Genomic DNA, 18,416 nt, shown 5'->3' with positions numbered 1-18,416 from the left:
CTGGCTCAGATTTAGTTTCACTTTCCATGTCAGAGGAGAAATTAGAAACTTATTGTGCTGGAGTTGGAGAAACGAAACTCCAGCATGACTCAGCAGAATCTACGACACTGATTGGGTGAGATCCAGAGGGGGATTTGAATACGCCAATCAGCGTGCGCCAGAGACGCGCTGAAAAGTGTGCGAAGGAGAAGGCAGCCCGATTGGCTGCAGGAGACTCCAAGCGCACCGAGGAACAGGATAAAAGGCAGCAGCGCAGACAGCATGCTGCCGGAGACAAGCATTCCTCTAGACCTGCAGCTTCAGAAGAAGATTCCCTCCTGACATAAGAAGCAGCGTCTGTGATCGAGGAAGAAGCAGTGTCAGACTTGAATTCTGAGGAAGGGATCTTCGCACCCACTGCATTTGAGGAATCAGAGTCACCCTAGCCCGGCAGCCAGCACCTTGCCTCCAGCTTCAAGAGCTTGTGTTGCTCTCAGCAACACAACCAAGCCAATGGTTTTTCACGCCGCTGCCCATCAGCAGTTTACTGCAACCATTCTTTGCAAACCCCTGTGAATTTCAGGGGTTGTTGCTCGCCTTGCTCAGGATCTGTGTTCATGGCATACACAGTGCTTCCAACCGAGTCCAGCCTAGTTCCGAGTTCCAGGCCTTGCTCCAGGTCTCCTGCCCAGTGAATCCAGTCCAGTCTGGGGCTTCCAGTCAAGTTAAACCAAATCCCGAGCTCCAAGCCTTGTTCCAGGACTCCTGTCCAGCGAATCCAGTCCCATCCAGGGTTTTCAGCTGAGTCAAGTTGAGTTCTGAGTTCTAGGCCTTGCTTCGAGTCTCTTGCCCAGAGAATCCAGCCCAGTCCGGGGCTCCCAGCTGAGTCTAGCCAAGTGCCAAGTTCCAAGTTTTGCTCCCAAACATCTTCTTCAGAGGTCCAGTCCAGTCTGGTGATTCCAGCCAAGTTCAGCCTTGCTTGGAGTTCAAGTCCTGTGCCCAAGAATCCGTGTATTTCAGTTTGGTGATCGTAGCCTTGCATCCAGATCCATTTAGCCAGCCGTGTCATGTTGTTCCAGGTTTATTCCGGTTCAAGATCTGTTGTCTCCAGTCCTTGTGTTCCATTTGGAACCAGTCTCACTCCCAGATAATAACTAGTGCTGCCTTGCTACATTGTCTAGCCTTGATTACTTTAGTCTCCTTATTCCAAGGACTTATTGATTGTAAATAGTTCTTAATAAGGATTTTTAATGAGAATTGGTTTGGTGCATGATCTGAACAGGACACTTTGCAAGGGAGGGCAAATATAAAATCTGCATCATGATGTCATGATACAGACTCATCCCCTGTCACACACTGATAGGTGAGATTGAGTCAGAATGTCAGAATGGGAATTTCATAATTTTGAAAAAAGTATTGTTTGATGTGGATGCCTCTGCTTCAGGTAATTGAAAGTTGGGACTCTGAAAAAATAGAGATCATGCCTGAAAAGTTTCTGTCTTCATTCTTAAAACACTTTCACATGACAAGTAATTTATTGACTTATTTACTTACAGGACTTATATGGCCACCTATCTCATACAATGACTCTAGGTGGCTCACAACAATCCATAAAAACATGGTTAAAAACAAAAATACCCTTTCCCCAAGGCACCAGACCAAACATCCTCACAGCTCAACCCCCATCCCAGCCCAATGCTTGGGGGAAGAGCCAGGTCTACACAGCGCTCTGGAAGGCTAAAAGGGTAGGGATCCCTCAAATCTCAGGTGGGATGCTATTCCAAGGATCTGGAGCATCCACCAAGAAGGCATGTCTCCAAGGTCCCATCAGGCAGCAACTTTTAAGGAAGAGGACCTGGAGTGCACCGACCTTATGTAACCTAGTAGGATGGGCAGATACCCTTAGAGAGAAGTGGTCCCACAAGCAACCTGGCCTTGTGTCATGTAGGGCTTTAAAGGTGATAACCAGCACCTTGAATTTTACCTGGAAAGCAACTGGAAGCCAGTGCAGCTCACATAGCAGTGGTGTTATTCGAGTGAACCATGGGGCACCCAAAACTCTGTGTGCCACTACATTCTGGACCTGCTGCTGCTTCTGTATGGTCCCATGTAGAGCACATTGCAGTAATCCAAATGGGAGATGAGTAAGGCACTCTGATCTAAAATAATGTTGGCAGTATTGGAGAGTGAGTCAATTTAATGCTGACTCAGTAAAACCACATAAAAGCTAGTATTTTCTTTTGCAAAACTTTCTATTTTACTTAAAGGTTTGTTAGATTTATATCCAACCTTTCTTCCAGAAGCTCATGGTACATAACCCTCCTTCCTCTATTTTTCCCCACAAACAATCACATGAAGTTAGTTGGGCTGAGAGAAGAAGACTGGCTCAGTGACCTTCCATGGCTGAGGGTAGATTGAATTTCCCTTGTCTTAGTCCAACACCTTAAACCCTTGTAGAGATTAAGAAAGGTGACCTTGAAGGAGATAGGCAAAAGCCATTACCTAGGCAAAAGGGGCTAAAGCATTTTTTAAGTCCAGAACATCCAGATAAAGTTTGGAAGCAGCTGAGACAGACACTTCCCTAATTTACTGAACTAGAAGGAGAAATAACCTACCAGTTCCTGGACTTTGGCTGTCTTGGGAGTCCTTTGTAGGGAAGGATGGTTTGACAGCTTCACAACTCAATTGCTCTTTTTCCTGAGCTCAGATAAATGTGCACAACAGCAGGTAAGGATATAAATGGGGTTGATTATTATTTTATTCGATTTATATGGCCACCCATCTCACCAGGGTGACTTTGGGCAGCGAATATGGTTCAAAACATCAGTATAATGATAAAACATAGAAATATAAATATAACATAAAACAAAAGAGCAAATAGGAATGGCAAGTGAGGAAAACTCTTCCATAATAAATTAATAATAACTCACAGGCTTGACTAACCTGTCAATGGGATGGGATGAAGGATTGGCAATTTATTTTGTTTTCCTCTTCTGTGGATTGGAGATAAGGAGTGGGTTGATGACCTTCTTTGTTCCTTGTTCCCAGTATTTTGAGGTTGCCAGGGGTGAGGGTGACTGTCAAAAACTGTTTATTCATCTGGGTGGTATAACTTCTAGCAATGTGGAAGGGACATTAGTGAGGCAGCAAAAATGGAAACAGTTTCTTCTCTTCTGCTTCATTGTAGATACTCATTCTTTACACGTAAGGGAAAGGAAGATAAAGACTCCCTTTGTCTTCCTTTCCCTTCCCTTTGTCTTCCCTTCTCCTCTATCAAGCAATTACCTCTTCTGCTTGCCTAATTTGCATCCTGTTTTTGTTTTTCTTCTTACTCTGTTCTCTTCTTCCAGCACAGGTACCCCTTCTGCTCACCCTATCTCTATCCATTATTTTTCTTCTTTATCTGAAAGGAGAAAAGAGGATGTGTATAAATCATAAAATCACAGAGCTGGAAGGAGGCATTTAGGCCATCAAATGTTTTGTGCAAATTAAAGCTTCTTCAACATATGGTTGTCCAACTTCTCCTTTAACACACTCAGTGGGAGCTCACCGTTGCCTTCAGGAATTTTACTATTCAACTGCTCTTACTTTTAAAAACATTTTTCTTGACATTAATCTCTCTTCTTATGTCTTAAATCCATTATCTCATGTCTGCTTTCATGTGAAAACAGAAAAGAAGTCCTTGTACCCTGCACTCAGGATTGACGGAGGTCTTGGCCTTTTTCTTGGTGACACCCACTCAAATAGTTGAAGAGTGCTATAATATTCTTTGAGGCCAAACAATTCTAATTCCTTCAATTTGTCCTCACAGGACTTTAGTCCTCTGATCACCCTCATTGCCCTTCTCTGTACCTGTTGAGTTGTCCTTATGGTCCTTTGAGTCAACCCTGACTCCTGATAACTATATGGACTGGCCAATACAGTCTTCTTGGCAACATATTTGGAGGTGGTTGGAGGTGAAGATGAGAACCAAGGTTTCGCCACTCTTAGACCTCAGAATTCTTTGTAAATACTTGTGCCAGAACTGGTCATAATACTTGAGGCAGAGTCTTCCCAACACAGAATAAAATGGAACGACTACATCCTAGGATTCAGAAAATAATCCAGCCTAGTAATGGCTACAATTACCCTTGCCTTTATTTATAGCCACATTATAATCCAGACTGATATTCAATTTGTAGTCAGTTACTATTCCAGGATCTTTTTTTCACAAGGAGCATCATCAAACCAGACAGAGTATCCCCCATCCTACAACTGTGCATTCAATATCTGTTTCCTAAGCGAAGAACTTTGTATTTCTTTTTGTTAAATTTAATTTAGTTATTTCCAGCTCATTTTTCTCACTTATCAGAATAATTATTTTATTTTATTTTTGTGTTCTAGCTAGCAAAAATATTTCTCCCTTGTGGGCAGCATAGTGTAATCCAATCCTTGAATGTCCAATGAAACTTCCAACTTCCACTGAATTATGTTAAGAGCTTCTTATGCAAAGTTGCAGACTACTCATCAAAAAAGAATAAATAATTATATTTTTTCAGTTCATTGTTTTCCTGTAATTATTTAGTTTGGAGATTTTGTAATTTTGTTTTTTATTTGCAACAAAAAGATGTATATAAATTTATTTCATTCACTGCTGCTGAGGTCCATAGAATGATTATTTGCACAGCTGGATATTTCAGAAATTGATAAGCATATATAATTTTTCATAGAAATATATCTGGTTATTCTGCAAGATTTGGCCCAGATTGGTCTAATTTGGGTTTAAAAAAAACAATCTGTAGCATTTTCCATTTTATTTCATTCTATGTATTATTCTAATTGTGTGCACTTTCAACAAAAAACTTAAAACTTAATCTACATACAGTATATAAATAATGGGAAACAATATAAAAAGATTGGCAAGTTAGTAAATACAACATGAAAACAAAAGAATGATATATCAATAACATACCACAGTTCCTTAAATAACTTTTAAATTGTTTTTAAACTGCTATGGGTAAATAAAATCTCCAAGTGTCAAAAAACCATCATGTAGTTGAGGTTGTCCTTAGAATTTCTTGTTCATCACTGATGCAAGAGAGGCTGTTGAACTTGTCAGCAAGGCATAATCTTGTTCAATGATCCCCTGAATGTAGAGAAAAGCCATGGAAGCACTTCCATGAACGGAATTCTGTCAAGCAATCCATGAGCTTCATGACCAGTTGCCATGAGATTTACAATATCAAATGTTGCCTGCTCCCTTCTACCATATAACTGCCCTTTAGAGATACTATGAACAAAGTAAAACAAAAATTACATATATTCCAGGAATATTTAATTGACAGGAAATACTGAACATCAATGAAAAAAGAAGCCTTATAAACTCTTTATGTCACAAGATGTATGAACAATTACAAAATATAACCATGATGTATTGGCCCACTTTACAGGGGAAATTTCTCTATTTGAACAGCTGTTGAAGCACAGGACTCTTGCTATTTGCATATTTGGTTTGTGGAAGCAACAATTGTTTTGTCCTGAATGCAAGATGCAACTTCATACAGATGCTATTTTCTATCAGCAGTGTATTTAGTCCATGAACACAGAGTGTTCAGATCTCAGAGTGACTTTGAACTGTGGATTTCATGATGGTAATATCTGGCCTAGTTTTGGGAACTTTGTTCTTCACTATGTCCTCATTTTTTCTACTATATTGTCTGAGGAAGAGCACTGCAGCATTGAAAAGTTTGGCACAATCTATTATGTGATTTTGTTGCTGCCAATATATTACCTACTTTTGATTTTGAAATGTTCCTTCCATGGTGAATTGTACTGTATGTCACTTAAGATTATAATACTGATTTCCAAAGGTAAGTCTGTTGTTAGAAATTTCTACCTGCAAATGCTATGCGAATCAGTAGCCTCTTTTCATCTTCTTTTGGAGAAGATTGATTTTATGACATTTAAACAGCTCCAGTTGTTAGGTCTGTTAGCTGGTCTCCAGTTGCCCTTTCAGAAGCATAGATATTTTAAATATTCTGTGCATTTGGGTGTAGAAGGTGACATGTAGCAAATGCTTTGGGGAGGAACACTGAGATTCTATTAATATGGATATAGAAGGGATGCAAATGCCAAAGCTTCATTCATGAGCGGAAGTATGATAGCCCATTGTTTAGCAAGAGGCCATGCATTACATATTGTTAATTGCTGGTGCTGCCAGAGCTAGAGAAGCCACCTGATTAATATACTGACCTCCTTTTCTACAACGGCTGAATTAGTAAACACACTTTCCTTTGACCTTTGTAAGCCCTTTGGGTATCTGGGCAGACAAACCACATGCACTTTTACTGCCATATTATCAGCTAGGTGTTTCCAGTAACTTTCCTCTGTTTGTTTAAATTCCCTATCTATTTTTCCTTCTGAACTCTCAGAAGCAAAGGTCAGATGCTACAATCTACAACTGAGGAACAGATCCTGTCCATTCAAACCATATGTCCCATCACCACCATTATTACCCAGGACTGACTAGCAGTTTACAGGTTGTATTTATTAAGATGGCACAGTTGTTACAGTCCAGATACACCTGAAAGGTCACTCACAATTCTCTGGAAAAAAAAAATCCATTTTGACCTTCAGCCAAAATGTTTGGATCTTAAGGGCTGATTGTGAATAAAAAGGTAATTAGAAGAAGGATTTTTTCCCCTTCTGGCTTGTTCATGACATAACTCTAGCCATTTGCTGAGGAATTATGAGAAAAAAATCATACTTTCAAAAGTTTGAAGGATCTGCCTTTCCACAACCAAATGTAAACATTCCTGATCTCATAGGGAAAAGGCTGGGATTAAATAAATAAATATCACCTCAGGAACACAGCTTTTGTAAAAATTTCTTTCAGCTGTTACATTTATACAAATCTATCACTTAAGGTCTAACAAAACTACAAAACGTTTTCTGAATGGATGAAAGAACTTTCAGTAGAATATAGAAAGTTTTGTGTGGTCTGATACTTTTTGTTAAGATCCATTCCATTACGGGCAATAGACTAGGATTATCAGCTAATGTATCCTGAGTTGGTGCAAATGACAGTACACTGTCTCCTACTAGCAGAGGATCTCTCTTACTTTTGGAAATTAAATGAGGTACTCAGTAGACATTATTACTATCACTATTACTACTATTACACAATACTATTATACTACTGTTTCATCCAAAGGAATGTTGGAGAGGTGAAATACCTCCGGATGAAGACAGGAAGATAACAAAAAGCAATTTGTAGTTTGACTTGGAGGCAGTATGGCTGAGACATGCTGGGGACTGGCATTGCGGTCAGCAAATTTTATGTGAGTCCTAAAGCCCTGAACCTCATTGATTGAGAACCAGACAAACTGGAATGAACTTAAAGAAGTTAAGTTAAACCACTTAAAGAAGTGGTTAAGGATAAATGTGAAAAATATTGTCGAAGTTCAAGAAATAGAAGAAAGCAAATTTCTGTAGACGACAGAATATACCATTGTCAAGTAGAAAAGAGAAATCAAAGCCAAGAAAAACAAAGATCTCAGGAAGAAACTTACCAAAGAATTTCAAAGAACCGTTAAAAGAGGCAAGAAGCAGTATTATCACAACAACATTTGTAAAGATGTTGAAGATGGAAACAGACATGGAAAAACAAGGAAAGTCTTCCAAAAGATCTCTGAACTCAGAAGGAGAATCCAGCATGCTAAAGGAGGCCAATGGATAGGTAATAATTGATTCAAAGAAGATCAGTGAGATATGGAAGGAGTATTCTGAAATTCTGTACAGTCAAGATGTCAGTATCCAAGCTAGAAGATATTATCTATTTACAAGAACCTCTAGTATAAAGTTAGACCAGTACTCCTGTTATCACCAAGTTGGAAGGCTACTGCAATTGATGTAATATCTACATAAATATAGCAAGCAACAGAAGAAGAATCTATGAAGTTCTAACCAAGCTATGCCAGCAAATCTGGTGAATGACACAGTGGCCAACAGAATGTGTTATGTCAATCTATATACCAATCCCCCCAAAAAGGAGAATTACAGATTGTGCAAACTGTCGTATAATATCCTTAATTTTACATGCTAGCAAAATAATACTTAAGATCATCCAACACAGATTAGAGCCCTATAGACAAATGGAAATTCCAGGTGTTTATTCTGCCAGTTTTATGATAGGTGGATGGATAAATAAATAAATCTCACTCGAATCCTCATAACTTTCAACCTGTCTTGCTAAATTGTTGCAAGAACGAGTGGGGATAGATGAGAACAGTGTATACAACTGTTCCCTTGGAAGATGCTTGGGATTTTTTTTTAAATGTCATTAATAAATATCCTCTTGGTAACATATTTTAGTATAATTTCTGCTTCAGCAGCAGATATTTCGATATGGTGATCGATAACCTTTCTTTCAGTTCTTAACCTTCTAAAAACTTGGCTCTTTAAGATCTGGCAAAATTACACAAATTAATTGCTGCTACTTTTCCAAATTGCATGTTTTTCTGTGTATACCCTCTGCAGTTAAAATTACTAGAGATGGAAAGAGAGGGAGAGAGAGGAGGAGGAGGAGGAGGAGGGGAAATGAACCAAATGTTTACTTACTCACTGAATGCCAATCAAGTGCAAGAGTCTATGTTATGTCTGGATGAAATCTCTACAGGGTAACCCACTGGGTATTTCAGAAATTGCCAGCAAAGCATCTCTACCAATAGGCAATTGGTCTTCCTAGTCAAATATTCATTGGCTTTCACAGACAGATAACAATATCTTGTAAAACGTATTTGTGCTCAACAGCATGTCTTTCACATGTCACACTGTGATGCTACAAAACTGGAAGTCTTAGATATATTCACACACTTTTTCAAGCTGGCAAAAAACAAAAGTAAAAAAACACCAAACACCACCACTCTTGAAATAAAGTAAGAGAACATATAGAAATGACTTCATAGTGCCTAATCTCAATAGCTGCACAAGGCAGGAGAAAGTCCTGGCAAAAAGTCCCTCTCCTTCCTTTCTTCAGTGGAAACCTCTCCATGGAACAGTGACAGTAACTTGGTGCCATAAGACAGTAGCTTAATAACAGAGCACATTTGTAGTTGCACATTGTAGTTAAAGATCCTGAGTTCAGATGCCACCATCTCAGCAAGGGCTGGGAAAAAGCCCAACAAAGCTGCTGCCAAACCATGAGAAGCTGTCACCCTCCAGATGTTTGTGATTCCCAGCTCCCATTAACTAGAGTTGGCTGTCATTGGGATAATAGTAATAGTAGGCCAGCAACATCTGGCAGCCACAGATTTTATATTTAATACTGTGTTAGGCAGAGCAATGACTGAAGGCAACTTCTTATAATCAAATAATTTGTTTCTGCCACTCTCTGATATAGGACTTAATCAGAATTGTTGAGCAGCAATAAACTTGCTCATGACACTTACTTTAACTTAGCTCTCTCCTTTTTTGTGTTCTTTTTTTTAAAACTCTGCATTTTTTAAAAATCTGCCATGTAACAATTTCACAAAACAACAGAGTTCTTTCAGCATCAGTTGGGATATTTTAGTTGTTTTTTTTCTGTGGACATTGCAGGAAGATTAGGATATAGTGCACATTTCTTCAAAAATATGTATTTATAAAGAATTCTGCCTTATATATTTTTAAAAAATGATTTCACTTAATAGAATGCAATATTGATATTATTTTCAGTGTATTCATAATTGTATGTGCTTTTTTCCTTTCAGATATTTTTGTGCACATTATTGCTACAATCTAGTGAAATTTTCAGTAAACTTTAAATTTTACTTTAGTAAAAGTTAAAGTGAAATTTTAAATAATTGGTGGTTTTAGTTTGTATTGTTTTAATAGTGCAGCATTAAGTAGGTTTGCATTTCAAGTTCACCTGAATGAATTTCCTCCCATCCCCAGATACAGAATATGTATCCCAAAATTTTGAAACTTTCTGTCTTCCATAAACTACTTTTAAACTGATCTGTTCCCTAATCTATCTATCACAGGAGATTTTGAAAGTGTTTGAAAGCCTCTAAAGTATGTCATATTACCATTTAATTAGAAGTCCAACGAATGTTAGGCGGGTTCATAATATGTTTTTGAAAAGACTCACTGTAACGATTGCCTAACCTAATTGAACCAGACTCACAAGTGTAACTTTATGAAATCTGATTTATTGAAGGATTAGTATGCAAATACAGAGAAAGCTGAGAATGAACAAAAGCGCGCGAATTACAAACTAAAAACCCTCTGTGTGAACGAAACCCCTCCCTTCACCCAACCGGTTCAAACTCCCTTATCCCCAGGTGCTGGCAACGGACAGTGCCAATCGCCTGGGAAGAAAACCTTGAAACCAAAGCGTAGCCCAAACACATTACAAACCTAGAAAGCAGATAAGCAGTCCAGCGCAACAATACCTAACTGCACCCCCCAACCCCGCGTCAGTGAAAGGCATGTGAAACGTTACGATGTAAAGCACTCATCGTAACGGGGAACATGACATACCGCCCCCCCCCCAAAAAAATTAAGGAGCCGGCTTTGAAGGATAAGCCGAGTGAAAATGGGTTACCAGAATTGGAGCAGAAACATCACGAGCAGCCACCCACTCTGGGTGGGGAAAATGCTTCCATTTGACAAGGTATTGAAGAGTCCCCTGGGCTCTGCAGGAGTCAAGGACCTCCTTCACCTCAAAGTGTTGTTGTCCATCAATCATGATGGGAGGAGGGGGAGGAGGCTGGTTATGCCACTTGTCAGAATGGGTGACAGGTTTGAGCAAAGAACAGTGAAAGACAGGATGTAAGCGTTTGAGGTTATGAGGCAAATCCAATTTGAAGGTGAGAGGATTCACAATCCCCACAATAGGAAAGGGACCAATGAATTTAGGAGCCAACTTCTTTTCCAAGGGGACTTAATGAGGGGACTTAATGAACTTAGTGGATAGATAGACTTTGTCCCCAATTTTAAAATCAGGTTGGAGAGATCTGTGCCTGTCTGCATAGAGCTTGCACATAGCTTGAGCATCAACCAAAGCCTCTTTGATCATGGGGCAAGTATCAGCAAGTTGCGCAGCCCAATCAGAGGGGGAGCAGGTCTGCGGAGCAGGCTGAGGCAACTCTGGGATGGGAACAAAGTCCCGTCCGAACACAATAAGAAATGGGGTGTGCCCAATGCTCTGATGCACAGCATTATTGTAAGCAACTTCAGCAAAAGGAAGCAAATCCACCCAATTGCCTTGTTGGTAATTAACAAAGGAACACAAAAACTGTTCCAGGGTTGAGTTAACAATCTCCGTAGAGCCGTCAGTGGATGGATGCAAAGACGTGGACAAAGCTTGGGCCGTGCCAATCAATTTTAAAAATGACTTCCAGAATTGCGAAGTAAATTGTGTGCCTCTGTCAGTCACCAAACGGGAGGGGGTCCCATGCAACCAGTAGATGTGGATCAAAAAGAGGCGCACCAGCTGTTGAGCTGAGGGAATGGAGGCACATGGAATGAAATGAGCCTGCTTAGAAAAATAGTCTTTTACAACCCAAATCACTGTTTTCCTCTGACTGGGAGGCAAGTCTACAATAAAATCCATGGAAATATCCTCCCACGGGCAGGAGGGACTCGCAACTGGCTGCAGGAGCCCTTGGGGCTTCCCCCCTTTCCATTTAGACATTGCACAAACAGGGCAGGAAGCCACATAATCCTTAACATCCCTTCTTAAGGTGGGCCACCAAAATTGCCGCCTTACCAGGTGCAGAGTTTTAACAAAACCAAAGTGCCCAGCCACCTTATCATCATGAGAACGAGTGAGGATTTCAGCCCTTAACGTTTCAGGAACATAAAGTCTATTTTGTTTCCAAGCCAAACCATCAGTAAAAGAAACATTGTCTTTATTACATTGCAACCAAGTATCTGTTGACAGCTCTTGTACGAACTGCTGCTGCAATTGAGAGGAAACTGGCAATCTCCTCCCCCCTGACGAAGGCTGAGCCGGAGGCTGCTGCGCTCTGGTGTGACTGCGCGTGACAGCCTGAAATCCTAATTGTGGCTCGGTCCAAACAGTACCTACTATAGCCGGCGCAGGACCAGCGTCCTGGGGCAAGCGGGATAGAGCATCAGCCAAGAAGTTCTTTTTGCCTGGAATGAACTTCAGCTGGAAATTAAATCGGCTGAAAAATTGAGCCCAGTGAACTTGCTTAGGACTGAGGCGGCGGGGAGTGCTGAGCGCCTCCAGATTCTTATGGTCCATCCAAACCTCAAAAGGACATGTAGCCCCCTCTAAAAGGTGGCGCCAAGCCTCTAAGGCAGCTTTTACTGCAAAAGCCTCCTTTTCCCAAACATGCCATCTATGTTCAGTTTCAGAAAACTTGGGGGACAAATAGGTGCACAGTTTTAGGTGATCAGATGCATCCTTTTGTAACAAGAGCGTCCCAATGAAGAAATCAGAAGCATCCACTTGAACCACAAAGGGTCTAGTGGGATCAGGAGGTTGTAAAATTGGCTCAGCAGTGAACAGGCTCTTGAGCTTGTCAAAAGCTGCTTGGCACTAGGGCGTCCAATTCAGAAGTGCGCCTGGGTTTTTCACCTTATGGGTGTCACCCACCCCTTTGGTTTTTAAGAGATCAGTGAGGAGTAGAGCTATCTCAGTGAAACCCTTTACAATTGGCGGTAAAAATTGGAAAATCCTAAAAAAGATTGTAATTGCCTTCTGGTGCATGGGCGCTCCCACTCCATGATAGCCTGGATCTTGCCAGGGTCCATCTCAATGCCTTTAGCTGAGATTCTGTACCCTAAATAATCAAGTTGCGACTTATGAAATTCACATTTGGAAAGTTTGGCAAACAATTCTGCATCTCTGAGTTTGCTTAGAACCTTTTCACTAAAGATTCATGCTCCTGTTCAGTTTCAGTGTAAATCAAAACATCATCTAAGTAGACCAGTACCCCCTTAAACAAATGTTCATGTAAGACTTCATTGATCAATTGCATAAAAACACTTGGTGCCCCTGCCAACCCAAAAGGCAAAACCTTGTACTGAAATGAACCCAATGGACAGTTAAAAGCAGTTTTCCATTCATCCCCCTCCCGGATGCGTATGCGAAAATAGGCTTCCCGTAAATCCAATTTAGAAAAGACCTTCCCCTTGGACAGATGTGCTAACATATCCTTTATTAAGGGGATTGGATATTTATTCGATATGGAAGCGGCATTTAATCCGCGATAATCTGCATAATCTCAATGTCCCATCTTTTTTCTCACAGAAAAGGACAGGGGCGCCAACCGGTGAGTTTGCCGGCTCAATGAAACCCCTGGCCAAGTTCTTATCCACGAAGTCTTGTAGCACCTCCAGTTCCTTCTGGGTCATGGCGTAGATTTTTGGCTTGGGTAACGTGGCGTTGGGGACCAGCTCTATGGCACAATCAGTTTTACGATGGGGCGGGAGCTGATCCGCTTCCTTTTCCCCAAAGACATCAGCAAAGTCCCGGTATCTGTCTGGCAAGCCCTCCAATGGAGGCACATTGAACTGTGGAGCCATTGCCCCAGCCCTCCCCACTGCAGCCAACGTTAACTGTTCCACAGCTGGAGCCTTGTAAAAGCCATCTGGAAAAGTCAGAGTTCTATGCTCCCAATTGATATGGAGATTATGCCGGACCAACCAAGGAATCCCCAGAATGACAAGGGGGATCCCCACAGGGGCTACCACAAATTGCAACCCCTCTTGGCGGGTGCCCAATTGCAGAGCCACCATGCCTGTGAAATGAGTCACCGGTTTCCCTCCCGCCATAGAACCATCCAGCTGGGTGAAAATCATGGGCTTTTGTAATGGAAAAGTAGGCAACTCCAAAGCAGTCACTAGATCAGGGTGCATTAAACACTTCGAGCACCCTGAATCGATCAACCCCCACACCTCTACGGTTTTCGTGCTGGATCCTAACTTCAACTTTATGTTTAAAGTGGGGCAATTGCCACTCACCAACACATCCTCGCGCCCATCATCCACCACCTGCCCAGAGGCGCTTCTTAAAGCAGGTGGTGGGCATTTCCCGCTGGTTCTTTGGGGTCTTGTTCCTCCTCTCCCTCATAGTAAGGAGTCTCCTCGTCTTCGGTCTTACCCTGGGCTGCTCTCATCTTCCTGGACAGTGTGGGCGACTTTCCCGGTGACTTTCCCTGCCGAACTTCTGGCCGGGGTTTCGGGCACACAGCTGCTCTGTGCCCTTCTTTTCCACACCGCAGGCACTGACCTTTTGCAAAGCGGCTCTCCTTCTCCTCCTGCCATACCGTTCGCCCCGTTCTGCCCGTGGTGCCCGTGGACTTGGCAACTCTTATCATGGCCATTTGCTTGGGACCCTTCCTGCTTTGTGCAAACTTAGCGTGGGCTTGCTCAACGTTCCCTGCCAGCTGGATCCAGTCATATAGGGTAATAGGATCTTCTCTTCCCAACGACCATCTCAGCAGCTCGGGCCTCAGACCATCCTTAAACATTTCTATTAAAGTCGTTTGCGACCAATCGTCCACCTTTGCAGCTAAAGCTTGGAATTCTAGGGCGTAGTCTGCAACGGACCTTGATCCTTGAATCAGTTCCCTCAGAGCCACCTTGGCTTTCTCTTTAGCTAATGGGTCAGCAAAATGCAACTTGAGCGCCCACAGGAATTCTTCAAACTCATCTAATTCCAGGGCATCCATCTCAGTTAATTGGACAAACCAATCAGCTGCCCTCCCCTTCAGTTTGGTGGCAACAGCATTTATCTTAGCCCTTTCAGAAGGAAACAGCCTCCCAAACTCCTCCATATAGCTTTTAGCATTGGTCAGGAAAAATGGCAGCTTAGTGGGATCCCCATCAAACTTGACATTGAAATCCATGTATCTCGTGCCCTGCGGGCTCCTCTTCCTCTCCTTCTGCCCAGCCCTTCTCTTGGACACAGGGGATCTTCCCAATCGGGGGGGGGGGGAATTTGAAATCCTGACTTTGGGATTTCTCTTCTCATCCTTATTTTTCCTCCTTCCTCTGTCTTCCGAACACCATGGGGGCGATGGGGATGAATGTCTGGGACTGCTAGATGGTGATTCCGCCTGATGCCTTCTCCGATCCTTCTTCCTCACACCCGAGGGTGGGGGGAGAGATGGGGACGACTGTCTGGAATGATGTTCCCTTCTCCCTCTGTCCGGGCCCCACAAAGCCAATGATATTTTCATCATCATTTCTTCTAGGGACTGCATCCTGGTTTCCCACCCTTGTAACCTCACAGGGGTCTCGGAATCCTCCGACCCTCTCTTATTGGTCCTGGCTACATTCGGGGACAGCGGGTACCTCTGCTTCCAAGACGTCTTCGACATCGCTGGTAGGGTTCCCTGCTCCTCATCCCACATCACCTGTTCAGCCGGCAATTCTTCTGCTTTCTTAACCATTTTAGATTTCACAGTTTTCCCTTTCGCTGGACTGGAACTCGAAGTCTCCTGTAGGTCCTCCGACTCCAGAGTGGGGGCCTTTTCCCTTCTCTTTACTGTGGAATCCGGCTCCCCCGCACTCGAATATTCACTTTCTCCCGAGTAAGGAGTAGGCTCAGTCATCGCTAACTTTATTTCCTCACAGATTACTCTGGACGGGTGTTAACGGTAAAATTTTATGATCCTCAGCTTTATGTAATGATTGCCTAACCTAATTGAACCAGACTCACAAGTGTAACTTTATGAAATCTGATTTATTGAAGGATTAGTATGCAAATACAGAGAAAGCTGAGAATGAACAAAAGCGCGCGAATTACAAACTAAAAACCCTCTGTGTGAACGAAACCCCTCCCTTCACCCAACCGGTTCAAACTCCCTTATCCCCAGGTGCTGGCAACGGACAGTGCCAATCGCCTGGGAAGAAAACCTTGAAACCAAAGCGTAGCCCAAACACATTCCAAACCTAGAAAGCAGATAAGCAGTCCAGCGCAACAATGCCTAACTGCACCCCCCAGCCCCACGTCAGTGAAAGGCATGTGAAACGTTACGATGTAAAGCACTCATCGTAATGGGGAACATGACACTCACTCAAATTGAACTGGTAACTACATAGATGCATTCATATTGTTTTCTTGGCAACGGTACGGAAGTAGCTTATCCATGCCTTCTTCTGGAATTTATTTTGTTGTTTTGTTTTAAATTGACCAATGTAAACTTCAGCCCCGGAATTTCCTGATCTCCTGTCCAAGTATCAGGTCATACCTAAGTAAGTCTGACGCTGCTCAGCTTTTTCAAAATCAGCCAAAGTTATCTAGTTGCTATAGCACTCACAATAAGCAATAAACAATCCACAACACCTGTAAATGGCACCGGATTGGATTTTCTCATTTTCGCTTATATAGAGAGAAAAGACAGAAAATGCCTGAAATATTTCTTATGGGAGCACAATAAACTCACAGTTTTGGCATTTTGTTCTAAACAAAAAAAAAAAAAACAGCCAAGAGTGCACAAGCAAGGAATGAAATGACTACACAGGTTAAAATAACAGGAATAGAGAAAACTGCTTCACATCAGGTTAGACCACTGCTCTGTCCAATTCAGTATTATCAGTACGGTGGACTGATAGAAGCAGTCTAGGCTTCTGGGAGGAATTTTTGTCTTGCTAGATTGAATCTCTAATTAGATTCTTTTCACAGCATGAGCTCTACTAATGAGGTCCAATCTCCTTTCCCTGAATAAGAAAGGATACGCAGTATCACTAGTAGTTGACATTTTCCTGAAATATTCGCTATGTAGAGGAAGGCTGACTCAAACTGAGAGTCAGCTTCCTGACACAGAATGGCAGGTGTCCAACAATGCTTATTATTTTTCTTCAAACAAATGACTTACTTTTTTAGACCATACAGATGACAATGAAGATGATACAAATAACAACAGCATGCCCCCCCCAAAGTTTCATTTCATAATAACACAAAAAGAGAAGGAGAAAAAAAAACCTTTTTATCAGTTTCTAATAATAATCACAATAATATAGTTATTCAACTATTAAACAATGAATTAAACCTAGACTAGACAGAAACATATTGTCTGAACTAGGACTCCATCAGTATAAAGCCATCTTAAAGGCTCACACATTTTACTAAACTAAACTTTAAATCTGGAATAGACAAAACTTTCCAAGGATACAGAATCACCTTTTACAATTTCCAAATTCTGGGTCTATAATTTAACATCTCATAAACATCTTTAATTCGTATCTTCCTTCCAAGAATTTGGTCCACCATTGTATTAATCTCTAAGAAATAAGGAACTACCAGTGTAATGAAAAAAAAAACCTAACAAACAAAATTGAGACCACACACACACACACACACACAGAGTCTTTTGAAATAACCAAGGTTAAACCCAGTTCCTCTCTTTGCCTAATCCCATCAGATCCAAATTGACCCTCCCTGCCCCAGACAAAGCCCCCTGCAATTCCATCTAGACCAAAGAATAGAAGCCTCCCTACCATCTTACAGCCCAGCCCAAGGGCAACTCTTACAAGGAAGTTGCAACCTAGAGAAATCCCAACTTTCCATCTTCTTGCCCCAGGTACAGGGGCAAAGACCTGACTAGCTTCCCCAAACTGGCCAGCCCTAGGTATCTTTGCTTTTCCATTTTTTGGAAATGATCATTGCAATAAACATGGTTCTTCTCCTCAGTGTTGTGCTCCTTACTTCAGCAAAAAATCCATGATACCAGTGCATGTGATGAAAGCATAGGCACTAACATTCCTTCAAATTGTAACATTGCCATCATAAAAAAGATGCCAGTCAACCTTTTCTAAACAACCATTAAGGACCCCAATATATCCCCCGCATTCTTTTTTTGCTGGACTGAGTTTTTAACTCATAAACAAATTTCTTAAAACACCAGGCCATTCATTTTATAATCCAGGGTATTCCATTTCTGTATTCCAAATTATATGGATATTATTCAAGTTCATTTTCAGTAACAGTTTAGTAGGATTGATTTATTATACTGTATTGTTGATATCACCCATGTTCTAGTGACAGATCCTGTTATACATATGAAGACGACAGACAGAATCAATGAGCTTTCATTAGTTCTGTCATAACATGTCATAACATGACATGATAGTTATAAGGAAGACTGATAAAATCCCTGAGAAACAGGAAGAAACAATTATACTGTAACTATACCAAAGCCGTTCGTAATCTGAATAAGAACACAGGAATGGAATAGGTCATTCATTGAAGAATCAGTTGCAGTTTAAAGTCTAGCAAACATTGCAGATGAAGTTATTAGAATGAGATAAATTATAAAATCCCATCCAGCCTTAGGCTAAAGTGGCTGGAGTCTCTTGTGGGAGCAGGCCCGCAACTAGGGTCTGTGTCACATGGGGCAAACATGGATTCTGTGCCCATTTTGTGTGTTCTATAACACACAAAAACCACCCAACCCCCCCCAGTGCTCATTTTGTTGACACCCCAGCACGGTGCCCCA

The 18,416-nt window shown here is 41.6% G+C and overlaps 1 protein-coding gene across 6 annotated transcripts in view; it reads left to right on the top strand.

Annotated features, from left to right (window-relative positions):
- Positions 1-18,416, top strand: part of KCNJ15 (potassium inwardly rectifying channel subfamily J member 15) — a 136,295-nt gene that overhangs the window by 35,777 nt on the left and 82,102 nt on the right. The window contains exon 3 of one of the 6 annotated variants that reach the window (XM_063305357.1): positions 843-853. The exons of the other annotated variants lie outside the window; for them this stretch is intronic. The gene's annotated coding sequence lies outside the window, so the exon portion shown is untranslated. Of the gene's footprint in view, positions 1-842; positions 854-18,416 lie in introns of those variants that run through there. 6 annotated transcript variants of the gene reach the window in all.

Source organism: Candoia aspera, chromosome 5 (assembly GCF_035149785.1).
Source record: "Candoia aspera isolate rCanAsp1 chromosome 5, rCanAsp1.hap2, whole genome shotgun sequence".
Classification (NCBI taxonomy): domain Eukaryota; kingdom Metazoa; phylum Chordata; class Lepidosauria; order Squamata; family Boidae; genus Candoia; species Candoia aspera.
Note: the sequence above shows the minus strand (reverse complement) of the source record. Positions and strands in the feature narration are given on the sequence as shown.